General features: G+C 36.0%; 1 protein-coding gene and 1 pseudogene across 1 annotated transcript in view; one reads left to right on the forward strand and one right to left on the reverse strand.

The window, feature by feature from the left end:
- Positions 1 to 16,642, reverse strand: part of LOC142348425 (GTP-binding protein 1-like) — a 447,324-nt gene that overhangs the window by 320,213 nt on the left and 110,469 nt on the right. The gene's annotated exons all lie outside the window — the stretch shown is intronic.
- LOC142348423 (arylsulfatase B-like) overlaps positions 1,084 to 16,642 on the forward strand; it is a 30,339-nt pseudogene continuing 14,780 nt past the window's right edge.

A 16,642-nucleotide genomic window follows, 5' to 3' on the forward strand; every position in this document is an offset into this window, starting at 1 on the left:
TTCACCACTGAATTTAGCGGTGAAATTACATAAATTCACGGCTTTGAAAAAAAGTTCAAAATATGTAAGATAAGCGGTGAATGCGATGAAATTACATAAATTCACCGCTTAACATAGTGGTGAACTTACATAAACTAACCGCTTGGAGTGTTAAAATTGTGTGGAAACAACAGTGAATGCGGTGAAATTACATAAATTCACCGCTTAACTTAGTGGTGAAATAACATAAATTCACCGCCCAGAAAACGCTTCGAATTGTTTTTTGTTCACCAATACATTTATTAAAAGACGCATGGAAAATTTCCCCAGAAAAATTCATACATCTTTTTGAATTTTTTTAAGCGGTGAATTTATGTAATTTCACCACTAGAGTAAGCGGTTATCTTACATAATTTCACCGCATTCACCATATTTCACCGCTAAATTTTGTAATTTCACCGCTTATCTTACAAAAGTTCAACGCGTATGTTTTACATAAAGGAGAGTGAATTTGGCTTATATTCAAAACAATTATGCGCAATTGTAGTGAGAAGTGGCGCAGTGGAGGAAGAAGTGGGTGACATGCAGGAGGTGAGAGGTTCGAAGGAGCAAGGAAGGTAACTTGTTGTAAGCTGTGAAATGTGGTGAATTTTTGTAAGTTCACCGCTTACTCTAGCGGTGAACTTCCATAATTTCACCGCATTCACCGCAAAATTATGTACGAAATTTGCGGTGAAAAAACCAAGTTTTCACCGCTTATCTTACATAATTTTCCTATTTTTTCTCGACCCGGTTTTCAGAAGATTGATTTTCTTATTTGCTATTGTATCCACTGTTGCATCTGGTAGCCTCTGCAGGCCTCAATGTCATTAATTCTGCAAATTGATTCCGACTTTCCTCTGACATGAGAAGTAATGCTATGTTGCTCAGAAACTTCACTTCGATTTTGATGGAAATTGTTTCACGGCATTGATGTTGAATGAAATATAATCGACTGAAATGATTCCAAACCAGGATGAACATCCCGCAGATGAACAAAGACTATACGTGATCACAGAGACCCGTGAAAATATATTCGACATTATAATGATTAGATAGATTATAAACTGCAACACAAATATGAATCGATTCTTAATCTTATATCAAAGCTAGCAGAACTTCATTTACTGCTTTTAATCTCAGCCTTGAGCAGCTGATCTATGCGTGTACAAATTTCGAATGATATGCTAGGACTCCGAGCAACACTCCTGCTATTCATCGCTTTGTGTGGCCACGGTTTTTCAAACTCTGTAGAGAACAGGCCCAACGTAATATTTATCCTAGCCGATGACCTGGGCTGGAACGATGTTGGGTTCCATGGCAGTCGGCAGGTCCAGACACCATTTCTGGATTCCCTGGCAAATGATGGGATCATTCTGAACAATTACTACACGATGACTGTGTGTTCTCCAAGTAGGCAAGGAATTGTTTCTCAATATTGAACTGTTGATTGACGTTGCGAAATTTAATACGATTTTGCTGAAATATCAGTTCCCAATTTTGACACCAGTTTTTCCAGTTTTTCAACTTCAATGATTCAGGGTTTTTTGTCATTTTTGGAGATACGGACAAAAAATTGATTGCACAAGATTTTATCAGAGCTTATACAGTTCAATCATGTCATATTTTAAACGACACTTGTTGTGCACAAAAAATATTAATGAGTGGCACCGGAAATAGTTGACGAGTCATTGCATTTTTTTTCACGAAAATCAGACATTTTAAAAAGCTAAAAATTCAGTCTGTGGCCAGTATTTATTATGAAATACTTTCTTGCTCAGGGTTAGCACTACAATCGATTATATAGAATCTATTGGTGGCTTAAACTAAATTTCCGAAGCTATACTTAATATTATCACTGTGCAATTGGAATATTTTGATTAGTAACTGAATAACTAAATTACTAAATTACTAGCCCTTACTTTCCGGCGTAACTTTTAAGAACTTCTTAAATCTTTTTTGGCTTTGTGCAATTGTAACAAGTATTTTATGAAACTTATTGCGTCATACCAAATCTTAGAATCAGATATCACACCAAAAATCTATGAGAAAAGTTTCAATGTGTAAGATCTGATGAGCTCAAACTTTTATGGAGCAATTATTGCAACTTGAAACTTCTATTTTGTCAGACAACAGAAAACGTTTTGCAAAGTCTTAGTGATAAGGTTAAATATATGCATGGTGGACTTCAAAATATGAGTTAGCACTATAGACTCCGGGCCAAGGATTTTCCCAAAAAACGGGGAGACGAGTACAAATTACACCCCTATTTCTCCGCTTAATTAAGCTTTGAATTATCAGAGTGTAATTTTAAACAATAAAAGTAGAATGTGGTAGTGACGATTGGTCCCCCGTCTTCCCTCTGTCGGGCATGCTTCTTTCACTTTGTACATTAACCATTGAGCCCACTGATTCTAGCTTTTGACTTTTCAATTTGGTTAAAATGGCAATTGGGTAAGAGTGTAATTTTTTTATCACTCAATTTTTAGTCCAACCTAAATTACATTTTTTGCAAAGAGTTTAAGAGTTGAGAAAAGAGTGTAAATGCTGTGTAAAATACCGTGGCCCGGGCTGCTTTAACTTTAACTATATTTACAATAAAAATGGCTCCACGTAATCCTGGAACTAAGTCGAATTTTTTTCACGCTTACAGTGAAAACTTTGATTATTTGTGGCGTGATAGCCGAGAGGTAAGGTGTGTGATTCACACTCCAATGATTGAGAGTTCAATCCCCTGCCTCCTTGAAGCTGTCTGTGTAAGGATGAGCTCTTACTTAACTATAGCTTCAGGTTGACCACAGCCTGACCAATGTTGGCTGCAATAATGGTACCACGTGAAAGTTTCAGACGCAAAGTCACCAAAAAAAGAGCAATGCTGCTCATAAAAAGAACAGTCTGAAATGCGGGGAATAATAAGAAAAAGGGCAGCTGAGAACAGGCCGCCGTAGCCTAATGCTGTTCCGCTGCGATTACGCAGGAACCAAAAATTAACTAGCAGGCCCGCAAAAGCATAACAAGATCATTTAAAAGAATAGAAGTTTTAAAGTTCATTTTTTCTCGTACCACGTCGGGCTGGAACATATGCCACTCGGTCAACAGTCATAGGTATTACGTTACGTTACCGATGTGTTGGATTCGGTATATTACCCCCAAGTACCAGCAATTTTGTGTTCAATTTTTTGGCTTTGATAATTTGCATATTTAAGGAGCGACTTGCACAGATAGCGAACTTCTACATAGTGGCGTAGCGTAACACATTTAATACGTACGTTAGGCTGCATGTTTGAGGAGCGTAAAAAGAGATATGGAAGGACAAAACAGACAAAAAAAGAGGAAAAGCAAAGGAGTGTGAAAAGAAATAAACGAAAAAGAGAAAAGAGACAGAAGACAAAATAGAGACAGAAAAAAAGAGAAAAAAGACTGAAAAGAAAGAGAGAAAAGCAAGAGCAAAAAGGAGAGAAAAAAGACAGAAAAAAGACAAAATAGAGAGAAAAGACGAAGAGAAAAGACAAACAACAAATGAAAGAAAGGAAAAACAAACGGAAAAAAAGAAAAGCAAGAAAAAAAAAGAGAGACAGTAAAGAAAAAAAGAGAATGGACAGAAAAGGGAGAGAAAAGAAAGAGAGAAATGAAAGACAGAAAAGAATGAGACAAAAGAGAGAAGTAAGAAAGAAAAGAAAGAAAGCAAGAGAGACCTTGACCATATGACCTTATCTCTTTGAATTAAAGTAAATAAAAGTTCAAAATGAGGAAGTCATTTTTGAGAGTGGGATAAGTCAAGTGTGACCAAAAAATTAATCACTCGCTCCACTAAGAGCGAAAAATGACGTCACGCACGCATTTCAGAAATCGTATGAACAAATGAACAAAAAGCAGATTGAAAGGGGTTGTGACGTCATATGGTCGTAACAAAAATCCTGACATCCAAATAAAAACCGAGAGAAGTCTAAAAATAGCCCCAGCTATAGCTGTGCGGCTATTAAAAGGAGAAAAGAAAAAAAAATAAAGACAGTAACGAAAGAGAAAATAGGAATGAGCAAAAAGGAAGGCAGAAGAAAAAAACAATACAAACGAGAGAAGAAAGACAGGAAAGAAATACAGAAAGGAAGGAGAGAAAAGCAAGAGAGAAAAGGAGAGAGAGAGAGGAAAAACGTGAGGAGAAAGACAAAAACGAAAGAGAGGAACAAAATAAAAAAAGTGAGATAAAAGAAAGGCAAAAAAAAGACCGGAAAAAAGACAGAGAAAGAAACACAGAACAGGAAGAGAAAACGGCGAGAAAAAAACAGAAAGGGGAGAAGAAACGAAACAGAACGAAGACGGAAAAAAAATCAAACGAAAGAGAAGCGCACAGAAAGAGAAAAGCAAAGGAGAAAAAAATACAGAAAGGACAAAGAAAAGGAATAAACGAAAAATCAAAACGAAAGAGAAAAAAAACAGACAAAAAAGAAAGACAAAAGACAGAACAGTACGTCAGAAGAGAAAGAGAGAAAAGTAACAGAAAAGCAGAAAGACAGAACAAAAGATAAAAAAAGAGAAAGGAAAGAGAGAAAAGAAAGAGAAAAAACTTAATCCAAAGAGAACATGATAAATAAAAGAAGAGAAATGAAAAAAAGGAGAGATAGAAGGAGCACAAAAAGAAAGATAAAAAGAGAGAAAAGATCTTCCTTCGAGAGTACAAAAGAAAAATAGAATCAATTCTTTTCGCAGGCTAACTCTTCATTTGATCTAGAAAAAACCTGGCAACAAATGATGCAGTTAATCAAACTTCAGTTTAAAAAGTCTCATGAGAAAAAGATCAAGCAAAACCGAAAACAAATGAAGATTGTTCAACAATATCATATCAATCACACAAAAATTTTGCGTAGAAAGTTCCAATTAAAGCATCGCAACAATTTGTGTTCAGGAGAAGTTAAAGACTCTAAGGAAACTTAACGCCCGGTGGGCGCTACCTGTTTATCCCGTTTTTTGAGGACAAAAAGTCAAATGAGTCAAAAAATAGTCGGTCAAGAAAAAATCGCATGAAAAAGACCAACAGGACTAATATAATTGCTACAAAATTCGTCTGAGAGCATTTAAATAGAGTAGTTTAACCTCGTATGCTGGCAACCAGCATATTGTCAATAGAATAAAAAGAAATCATTGAAAGGCCAAAAATAGCAATACCCTCTTTTTGGATCTATTTATAATTGAAATTTTTCGGTGAATGACTTCTTTTGTATCCCTGTTTTTTTGCGGCGCATAAACCTTTTGGCAGCTGGATTATCGGTCATTGACTCTTTTTGCATTTAGGTTAATGACTTTTTGCATTTAGGTCAAGGAATCTTTTGCAGTATGCGCTTTTTCGGACATTGACCTTTTACGAGAGCATTTTTTTGGTCATTGACCTCTCACAATCTGCCCTCTTAAACATGCTGCTCAACAGCTCTTAAACATGCTCTTCGATAGCTCTTAAACATGCTCTTCAGAGGCCTCTTAAACATGCATTTTCGCCTTTCGTTAAACACGGTGCCTTATAAACTGTCATGCATTTAATATATAGGATTATTAACATTTCAGCGATATTTTAAGTATAATCGTTGCAGGGCTGCACTGATGACAGGTCGGCACCCTGTGAGAACTGGCTTACAGTATTGGGTCATCAAGAACTCTCAGAGACTGGGCATTCCACTCAACTACAAATTGCTACCAGAGTACCTCAAGGATCTGGGATATGAGAGCCACATAGCGGGAAAATGGCATCTCGGATTTTTCCATAAAAAGTAAATTTTTTTTAGTTTATAGATGTTAATCATCAATTTATAGGCTAGAAGATAAGAAAGACAATATCATCTGGCGGAGTCCTGCAATCTTTCCTACTTTCCTCGCAATTTCCTGAATAAAATCCGTACCAATCTCAGAGTGTAAACCAGTACTGGGAAATTGTAAATGCAAGTCCCCCATGTGTTATGTTTTGGTCGCTTTTTCGCTCGAAACTTGCTTCTTTCAAGCGTATATTAACGGCGCAGAGACAACCTTTCACCAGTCATGGTGGATAGAAAGGAGAACTAGCGGCTATGGAAAGGGAGATCGTGGGTTCGATCAAACCGCAGAACTTTATTTGTGCACTTGGCCCAAGTCTGAACATTGTAAAATCGAACTGAACGAAAGACTGACAAGTGAAAAAAGTGACATGAATCAGTCTAGGGTCCAGTAAAGATGAGGATTTGCATTTACTCTGGACCAGTACTTAAAGGCACGTGGGGTTTGGAACAAATATCTTTATGCTATTTTTACAAACATCTCGACGCCCACATGTCTTTCAAATAAAAATTCTTTTCGGAAATTTTTAGGAGGAAGAATTTAAGGGTTCTCTGTAATCATCAAGGAGAAAATAAAAGAGTCTCATAATCAGTGTACGCGGTCACCAAAAGGCAGGATGACAAATCATTCTTATCAAATGTTAGCTTAGTGAAATAGAAACAAAATAGAGACCGTAGCAGAAAACCCGGATTTCTTCCTGAATTTCAGAAATATTCTGGTAAACCATTTATTGCACTATTTTTAATAAAATTGTCGTGTGATTTTCTTGAATAACAATTTTGAATACTTTTTTTGCAAATTTTGCCCCAATCCACAAGGTTAGTTAGAGAAAGTTCTTTGAAAGAGTAGCTAGCTAAGCACATTTGATTTGCTTTGACCAAAGCATAGAATAGAAGCACAAAAGCAGTACAGCGGTAACAACAGTCTCCTATCTATGAGCGCAGATCTACAATTTTCCGCCACACTGCCAATACATAAGTTTTTCACAATTGTCCCAAAACACAACAGTGGAGAGCCAATTATTTTACTTCATTCAAAGTTTTGTTTTAAAGAATATCAGTAGAGCAAATAGAGTTTCTTGGTTACCGCATTGTTAGAGAAAATTCAAACCCAAAAAATTAAATTTTTTGGTTGATCCTGAAATTCGTTTTATTTTTTTTCTAAAGATCGTATTAAGCAACAGTTTAATGCTTTCTCGCTTTTAATGCTTTCAGACCTTACCAAGGCTAATGAGCCTAGCAAATGATAAAACTTTTGCCTCATACTTCAGGGAAAGCTTCAGAGTTTTTACTGATATTCTTTTTAAACGAGTGATTTCCCAGTCAATTTGTATAAATTTATTATTCAAATTGTTGAAAAAAAGTTTAGTTGTTTCCAAGATAAAGGAACTAAAAGAGTAACATTTTCGACAGTTGAATCGACATTTATCTTACACAACAAATAGTTAGCATATTTTCCTGTCTATATATTTGTGTTTATTTTTCATATCAATTTTCAATTATAAATTATTATTTTATTCCGGACTGAAAGTTGTTGTAAATTCTCTCCAATTTTAGATGACAAATTTCTATTTTTTTCGTTAGACCATTTTAAGTTTCATTGAAATGCTGATGTTTATTCATTCAGTGTTACAACAGTTTTATAAAAATCAAACAGATCAGTTTTCTTGGAGCGTACTTAAATGAAAATTTTGGCTCAATTTATAAATATTATTGCATAATGTGAACATTTTCTGTGATCTGCAGTTAGTTGTTAAAAATAATGAGAATAGAAAAATCACTTTTGATCAAGCTTTATTTCAATATTAACTAGGAAAATATGAACAATGCTAGTTTTTGGGCGAGCTAGCTCTGAAGTTATTTCTTAAACCAACCTCACTAAAAATTTTTCCACACACACATGCTTTATTAACAAATTTTATTTAACTAAGAATTAATGCATTGTTTTGAAAATTAGGTGGGCTCAAGAAAAAATGCTCAGCCACAACTGAAGTATATATCTTTTGTGTCTACCAAGGGGTTTTTTCAAAATTTAACGTCGATGAAAAACTGTCCTCGCATTGCTGAAGCCAAATTGGCATTATTATACCTGTTACTGGCAAAACAAATTTGTTTTGTGCCGTTGGTCTCTCCACTAACAATAAAATAGAGAAGAGAATGCATGTGAGCAAAAAAATTGTTGTTCCATTCTTCATAAAAGTATTTAAATTGCTTTTTAATAACGGTTAAAGCAAATACGGTGGTCTTGTTGGCTTTTCTATGGGATTGTTCGTAGGGCTGGTGTTTTGTCTGGCCAGCAAACTTCGTAAATTTTAGTCTTTTTTCCAAACAACGGAATAAATTGGTAAACTCAGAGGGCATTTTCTCAAAATCAGTTCTCTATGAATTTAACTAGTTTTTTGCATATGTGATTCGCAGTAACTGCTGAGTAGACTTAATTTTATGATTTGAAGGGTGAATTCAACTCTAAAGAACAAACTGTTGAGTAGGTGTTAACTCCCAGTGTGAGGGACAATTTTAAGGGGTTCGGATACCACAACACACTTAATAATATTTTCCATCTGCCATCTGTTTTGGTCCCTTCAGATCTCTTAGAGCCCTCAACCAACGAGTAAATACAGGCTCCCTTCCCTAGTCGAGAAACTGTCGGTTTTTTTAACTTAAGATATCGTCAGTATCATTGTTTTTTTTCTAGACAAAGACGATATTAGCTTTGATGATTTCTACGTCGGCATCGACGTTTTGTTGGGTATTTAACATAATAAAAATTCGGTGTCGTCGTTTTTTAAACGTAAAGGAGGTTCAGTATCGTCGAGGTTCGGTATCGGTGCAAAAATTACACTGAACTTTTTTCCGCATTTTCCATATCCATTATCTTAGGTAAGCTTCATGATCTGTAGAAAAGATCGCCTGATAGAATAATAATCACATCAATCAATGTTCAACAAGTATATTACATTTTAAAATTCAAACGAACCAAACAACTTATAGTAGTTTAACTAACCTTGTCAAAGAGCTAAAGAAGTATTTTTAAAAATTTCACCTGATCTTTCAGAATTGTTCTCCAAGGAGTAAATCTGAAATTCCGGCAAAAACTACGCTATCAAAACGTTTGACTGCATTACACACACCAAACTCAAAATTTTGTATTTGACAATTTTTAAGTCTGAAACCAGACGTACTGACAATTTCTTACGTTTAAATACCGATCATAGCGAATCTTGCTTCCAAAAATGAAGATACCAAACATTTCATGTAAATGTTCTAAAACTTATCAAACCTATCTTGCGTCCAAAAACCACCACACCAAAGTTCTTTTTGCGTCCAAAAACAACGATACTGAATCTATGTTGCGTTCAAAAGCGACGATACCGACGACGCCGAAGATATCGGAGCTCTCTTATGTTTAAAACCAAAGATACCGACATTAATGTTTGGCGCTGTGGTCTAGGGTTAGCTTGAATCATTCATTACTCAATCAACATTTTCTTTCGATTGCACTCTTTCCAGGAGTCGTCAATGTTTCTATCTTTCAGTTACACACCAACCTATCGTGGCTTCAAATCCTTCTACGGCTTCTACGTTGGACAAAGTGACTACTTCGATCACAGGCCCAGAGGTGGTTAGTATTTGTTACCAACCACGCTCAATGATAAAAAGTTCCATTCAGATGCAGGGTTTTAGAAACTTAAGTTTCTTTTGTGAAAACGGAAAATGTAATTTTGAGAAGCCAAAAATATGCACGACGCATATTTAAGTAATCTCTATTTCCACTAAAAAAATTTAATAAAAATGAACCACCATTTTTAGAAAGAACCACCAATAGCACAACAGTTCATTTTCAAAATGCTCAATTAATTAACCGGAGGAGTAATATTACGTAAACACAAGATTGGGCCAAAATTATTTTTGCAGACTTTTGGTGAAAATATCGAGTTGAGAGTACTGCTCAACTTACAGCTTTTAACAGAAAACTGGCAAACTTCCATCCGGATTTTCTCCGTAAGAATTTGGCCACTTTTTTAGAATCTAGAGCAATTAAATTTTTGTTCACTCTAGTCGACTCATGAAAAATTTAAGGAAAATAGAAATTAGAATCATGTTGAAAATGCTTTTCAAAAACATCCAATTTACTATGCAATTTTGCAATTTGAACGTTTAATTTCATTTACGTTTACTTATTTGATCGTTAGCAAGTGAAGTGTAAAATCGGAGGATTATTTCGTCTAGAAGGGTTGTAAGAGCGAAGCTTCAAAGGGAGAACTATTGATAAATTCACTCTGAACCAAAATTGTGCTGTAAGAGTGGGACCGCCAAGGGCGGTAAAACGGTGTAAAATTGAGGAGTAAAGTTGCCGAAGGAATTTTATTTATATAGATGGGCTGACAGTTTTTAGTCAGGTGCCTGTGTTATAAAAGCAAGACAACGCGCTGAGGCGACAGAGCGAGTAGCTTCAAATATAGAATTCTTCAAATATTGGTTGTAAAAAATTTTAAAAGTAGGCTTCTATGTGGGGGGGGGGGGGGGGGGAAATTGGGCTGCAATTGGAAGATTTTGTAGGATTTTTCTCAATGCAGCCCAGCTTGTTCATCAATTTTGCCCGAATTGACAGCCCACCTTGTGCATACTTTTGCATGTTTATATTCATTAATAAAATTTTTCCCAAATGTGAAAATAGGAAAAGTCAATTAAGAGAAAAATGTTTTTGTTAACTGAGTATTTGATAAAATGAACCCGAACACTAATTCTGTGCACCAAATTAACATACGAGAGTTGAACCAAATTGTGTGGTAGAATATTGCTTTCCATTAAAAGATTCTCAGTGAATTCTGTTCAAATTTTTGTTCCGGTTTTTCTACTCCAACACGCATACGTGTTATTCAGCAAGAACGTGCCACATGGCACATTGTTGGGAGGAAACGGCGGATGAGAAATCAGCTGTAACAATTTTTTGTCAAGGGTACACAGCTACTGTAAATGTTGGCGACTGGTGGGGTCTTGACTGGCACTATGAGCACGATGGAACTCTCTCTCATGTCTACTCTGACTTCGGACAGTACAGCACTCGAGTGATTGCAAACAGAGCATCACAAATCATAACCGAACACGACTTCAACTCAAAGCCTCTCTTTCTCTATCTCCCGTTTCAGAGTGTACATGCCGGTAACTTGATAGATCCGGTTCAAGCGCCGCGGGAATTAGAGAACCAATTTCAGGTAAACAACCAATCTGCTGAAAAATATTAAGAGAAAATTTCAGAAAAGTGCCTATATAGATTAACAATTAAAAAATAAAACATTGTGAACTAAGTTATTTTTAAGTTTTAAAGTTTTAAAGCAGATTTCATGCTTATATTCCAGCATTTGAGAGCTATATTCGCCGAAGTTTTTGAGCGTTTCAGTGGCCTTTAAAAATAAATTTTGGTACTTTAATTCAGCAATGGAGGTAGCAAGACCCAAAAAGGAAAAACTGCGCAAAGTGCCATCAACTGCGCAAAGTGCGCAATTGAGTGCCATCAGTTTTAGCCCATTTTTAGAATATTGAAACAAGCTCCTTAAATTGAGGTGCTATTTCGGTGCTGCTGTTTGGTTCTACACTCTGTGGCTCTTATTGCATTTTACTAGTAGAAGTGTTCTATATCTGTGTTAGACACTCAACAACTCTACAAACTTTAACATGGGTATGGAGCCAGGCTCAAACTCTATCTCCAAATAAAATAAAAATTCTTATAGCAATAATTCCTTTTGTTCTACGCACTAAGTACACAGGGGATGCTCAATGCCAAGTTTGGTTCGATTTGGACAACTCCTTGACCCGATGAAAGTTCGCCTCAGTTCACCATAAAAACAATGTGAATAAACTGGCAGCATCGGTCACTTATAACTAACTGCTTCGTCTCATTTTCTTGTAATAATATAGATCCTATCTAATCAAATGACTCCCCGTACCATATCCACAAAGACCATCAGGCCTGATTCAGAAAAAAATCAGAGAAGGTCCCAGGCCTGATTCAGACTCTGATAACGTCAAATACAAGGCAGCTAAGAGAAAACTCCAGAGTCGATCTCTGTTGTTTCCATTGACGTAGAAAAATCAAGTCTTGGGTCTCTCTGCCAAGAGAAGGTCCAGGCATTGGGTCACTCTGTGAAGAGTACAAACAAGAATTGGTGACCTCTTGGCAGACAAGACGCAAGACTTAGGATTTCTCTTGGCAGAAAGGATCCAAGACTTTTTCTAGAATAATGCTTTTTTCTAGGTAAATGGGCACTTTTAACATAAGTTTGAGTACACTAATATACAAATAAAGCACCAATTATGATTATGAATGCTATTAAAACTATGTTCGTGGCTCTTGGTAAGGTATGGCCTCCCTTTCACGGCCTAAAAAGTCCTTAAAATTACAAATTCAGTACTCTCTGTTGAGGAGAAATGAAGAGCTATAGCTAAAAAATCATTACAATACCAAACAATACAAATATACATAAAACAACATCACAAAGCAAAAAAATGAATTGGATTCTACGGATATAGGGGAACTTTGATTTGTAGTAACGCTGGACGTGAACAACTCCTTGACAAGCTTGAAAAAAATATACTTTTGAAGCCAAAATTATTGACCAAAATTACATATGAAAATCCGCAAAGATGTCGCGATATACTTACTCATCTCAAAAACTGAAAATCTGACGCTGGATATCACACATTTACATCGCGAAGATCCTTGGCGATCGTAGACTTTTAAAATCGATATTCGTCAACTATGTCCTTTATTAATTGCTCTCGAACTCAGCCTGAAGCAATTTCTGTAGACGTGTGTCTTTTCGCTCAACGATTTAATTTTTTTGTTTGAAGTTCTGTTTCCTTGAAATTTGATTCGATTTGAGCTGCTTGACATTTGCATTTCATATCTTCACCTGATATGAGCTGCTTTTTAAATCTGAATGTTAAGCAATTGAATTCCGTTGGTGGCAAATGAATGCCAACATGCAGGAATAAAATTCTCTGACATGGTTTTCAAATGTTCAGTGGTCCGTGAAATTCGAAGCACATTAATCGTTACTTATTCGCCAAATCCAACCCCACAACTTGTATTTCGGAGCAAGTCGTCAGGCGTTTTCAGTTATTTTAGTTCCCGGGTCGAGACAGGATGGCTAACTTACAAGAACTTAGAAGTTTGCGACGCTTTCATTTTTTTTGAAGAGTGAAGAGGCCTTAAGCTTAGATTTAGGACGTTTTTTAATATTTTTTGGGCCAGTTTTCAAATGAAAAAACCGAGGTCAAATTTGTAAAAAAAAGTTGCAAATTAATGTGAGAGTTGCAAATTTATGTCAAAGTTATAACATTTTTTGCAGAATAATGTGAGAATTTGCAAAAATTTGCAAATTAATGTCAAGTTTGCAAAACTTGTTTGCAAATATTTGCAAATATAAGACATTATTTTACAGTTTGTAAATCAATTTGCAAATTTTTGCAATTCGTCAGTCAATTTAATTTCAAGTCAGTCAACTTGCCTGTTGTGCGGGCATAAATCTAGGCACGATTTTCTGGAATTTAACTAACTTCTTGAAAACACTTGCAAAGATCTTACAAACTAGTAAATATCTTTGCATTTTCTCAACGCAATTCTTGTGCAAGATCTGATTTAAGTTTCATTTCACTGGGAACCTATTTTTTTAGTACATTTGGAATCCTTTACGCCGAAAGTACGTGGGAGCAGTTTGGGAATTGGACGTTGCAGTTAGGAACGTCTTCAAGTCTCTCGAACTTCGAGTAGTGCTGGACAACACCATCATTGTATTCAGGTTCTCACTTTCATTTTAAAAACTGAAATCATCGGAACTACTTGGCTCAAAAACTATAATAGTGATTTGAAAAACGTTTCGCGCAAATATTGAAATCAATTATCAGTGTAGCAGCGGAATTCACGATAGATTTCCCAACAGTTATGGATAAGATTTTAACTTGGAGATAATCAATTAGTCTTTGATCAGGGTCGTTAAAATGTAGTTCCCCTGGATCTAAAGACTCGTAAAGAATTGAATCCAATTTTTTGTGTTCCATTTAAAAAAAAGACATTCAATTCATTATTTTTTCTTGTGGAACACGGTGAAATTCAAAAATATTTCATCAGTTCTATCAGCAGTACAATGGCGTTTGTTATTTTGTACTGACAAAAAATTTCTAAATTAATAAGCGTGAATGCTGGCAGCTCAAAACTTATGTAAATTATTATCGGGACAATTTCAGCTCGGATTTTTTATTCTTTATTAATATTCCCTAACAACATAACGAAGGTTTCCTGTATTGACAATCATACATACCGACTATTTCTTACATATGGATTCGAAGATTCCAAACGTTTCTTATGTTCATTAACCGAACATAACGAATCTGTCTAAACCGAACATACCGAAGCTTTCTAACGTTCCAGAACGAATATACCGACGAGTTCTTACGTTTGAAACCGAACATATCGAACAAACCGAACATACTGACAATTTCTTACGTGTAAAACTGAACATACCGAACATTTCTTGCGTCGCTTTTGTTCGGTCTTCTGGACTAGGGAGTTGTGTGACTATGGAGTTTTAAATTGTGTTTCTTGTTCACTCCTGATCAGAAAAATACTGTTTGATTACTAATTTGCAATGTTGTCTTCCAACTGCTCGACCACGCGCTAAAATATTCAGTGCTTGCTAGTTTTTCTTTTACAAAAACAGGCTGCATGGCTCCAAAAAGGCCTAGAGTTTTTCCGTAACATTTTTTAATCATGCCTTGCAGGATCTTGGAAACTCACTTAAATACTTACAACTTGTTGAATAATTCTTGATACCTTCTGATGCAGAAACAAATTATTGTCTCGTGGTTATTCCCAGGCCTAACATGCCCAATTGAAGTCTCCTGAAGCTTTTGTCAGAGTTTTTGAAAACCAATATTATCTTTTTCAGAAGCATTTAACCCGAGCTAGGCGTTTCCCAATTGATGCAAAAACGCCAAACTGCATGCCAAGGTCTTAAATTAGATCTGGCAACTCTTGTTATGGGTCAACCAAGGCCATGCAAGGGTTTACGTGGGTGTTAAAATTAGGTTAGCTTTTTTTATCAAGCTCAAGAAACGCCCCCAATAAATGCCAACTTCGCCAATTACCCAGAACTACCAATTTTGCTGAGAAATTTTCCAGAACTAGCAAAGTTTTAAACAAATGAAATTTGGCTGTAGGAACCTTTGAAACACTGAAAGACAGGAATAAAATTTTATTTGACTCTAAAGAGCTCATGATATTGTTACATGGGTCAATTATTTAAGAGACCATAAATTGTAAATCATTTTGCGAGAATGTACGTTGCTACAAATGTAAGTTTTTCAGCACCGATAATGGAGGAACAGCAAATGATTTCGAGTTAAATTGGGGCAGCAACTTCCCACTAAGGTCAGTTAAGGGCTACTATTTTGAGGGGGCAACCCGAGCAGTGGGCTTCGTATGGGGAGACGTCTTCAAAAAGCGCAAAGGTGAAGTATCAACGGACCTCATGCATGTAAGTGATTGGTTTCCTACATTGTACGATGCAGCTGGAGGGGATGTTGGGAGTCTGGGAGACATTGACAGCCACAACATGATGGATATTCTGACTGGCAAGAGTGAATCATCTCCTCGAAGTGAAGTTTTGATCAATCTGGATCCGATCTACAATTCTAAGGGGATCAAAGTGGGGAGATACAAGTATATTCTGAATCCATACAACCTCTGGGATGGAAGGTAAGCTATTGAGTTCACATTCTAGCAGAGATTCAGCCAATTGTAAAAGTCTCCCGTAAAAGTCTTCTACGGGATCTCTTTATATATGCCGATCTACCTTATATAACAAATCGAAGGCAAAGATATATGCCTAAGACCTGTTTGTTCTATAAGTCTCAATTTAAAGGTTGAGGGGCTGAAAGTGTTAATTTTTGAGAGAAAGGAATTAAATACACACGCTCACTAATTATCTAGTTAATCGGGTTTAGCTGGGGTTCTTACTCTTGATGTTCGGTGTTGAAATTGTAGTCTTCTGATTTTAGACTGAAGTTAAATCTGGACGCAAAAACTTGTAATTTGAATTTGGAGATGTTGTGTTTCTCTAGGTTAAACTAGAGTGTTCTTTGTTAGAAGAGGTTTATTTGAAAAACGGAAGATCTATTACCCTAAATATTCTTTTCCCATTTCGCTGAAAACAACTTAAAAAATTATTCTCAGCTCCCTTTGGTCTGATAGAAAGCGGAAAACTAATGATTGCGTTCATAGTGGAACGGTTTCCTAATATTCCTCTTGGTCGAGAATTCGAGAGAATTAACTTTGCTCATCTCAAGAAGTTTTAATCGTTCTTCTTTTAAAAAAAATATTAAAAAGCGGGAGCCTTTGACCCTTTTTCATCATTGCGCAGGCGGCTTAATTTTTTTCCTTCTAATCATATAACCTTGAAGTTTGGGGGCATTCATTGCTTTTCTCCAGGAGCACCTGCTTTGCTTGTATTAGTTTCTTTGAGTTGCAAATTTCAGTCGAAAAGCAGGGAAATTGTGCAGTATTACGGTGCCTACTAATATTTAGCTCTAGTTCTAGTTTGGATTTGGTCCTGGATAATCCAGGCCTAAACCGAGGATAATTTTTTAATTATAAAAGTAAAGGCCGAAATGCTAATAAAATGCTAGCCTAAGCGCGCGTTAATTTGTTTGGCGGGTGATGAGAGTAGTGGTAATTAAGGCATAAAAGTATGCGGCCGATATGCGGGATTAACTATCTGTTTACTTCTAGCAGCTCTAATACTACAGTAGATAACGCAAATTTTCAA

The sequence above is a fragment of the Convolutriloba macropyga genome, chromosome 10, assembly GCF_964194025.1.
Source record: "Convolutriloba macropyga chromosome 10, txConMacr16.3, whole genome shotgun sequence".
Classification (NCBI taxonomy): domain Eukaryota; kingdom Metazoa; phylum Xenacoelomorpha; order Acoela; family Convolutidae; genus Convolutriloba; species Convolutriloba macropyga.